The sequence below is a fragment of the Myotis brandtii genome, unplaced genomic scaffold (assembly GCF_000412655.1).
Source record: "Myotis brandtii unplaced genomic scaffold, ASM41265v1 scaffold619, whole genome shotgun sequence".
Classification (NCBI taxonomy): domain Eukaryota; kingdom Metazoa; phylum Chordata; class Mammalia; order Chiroptera; family Vespertilionidae; genus Myotis; species Myotis brandtii.
Window position 1 is genome coordinate 114,696 of NW_005370361.1, and position 652 is coordinate 115,347.

Genomic DNA, 652 nt, shown 5'->3' on the forward strand with positions numbered 1-652 from the left:
GCAGCGGTGGAGGGAAGGAAGGGGGCGAGGGGAGGGAGGGGGAAAGGGGGGGAACGCGCGTGTGGAGCCAGTGGTGGCTGCATTCGTTCCTTCCTTTCGCGCCTGGCACGGGGACCTTCGCCTCCTCTCGCGACCCCGCCGGGCTGGGATGGGGAAGTGGGAGTGTGTGGCGGCGGACGCGGCCCCTTTCCCAAGGGGCCGGAGGGCCGGCACCCTTCTCCCCATTTTTTCCTCCCCCTCCAAGGAGCCTAGCAAACCTAGCTAAGACACAGAAACAAACACAAAGATGCAGGCAAAATAGGGAGACAGAGAAACAGACCCCAAGTGAAAAAAACAGTAGAAATCTTTAAAAAAAAAAAAACTGGGCGACCAGCACGCCCAAAACCGCAGGCGCAGGGCGGGCTCGAGGACGAATGTTTGCGCGGTGGCTCCGGTAGACCAGATGGCCCGGACTTAGACTCGAGTGACAGCGAGAGATGGGGTCGACCAGATAGCCGGCCCGGATTTAGTCTCGTGTAGTAGTGGAACTGCAAGTGGTGGGGTCAACCAGATAGCCCGGCCCAGACTTTGTCTCTGGCATTGGGTCAGAGTGATGGGATTGACCAGTTGTCTGTGGAGAGATTGAAGACAAGGGACTGGTGATCCAGCAAGG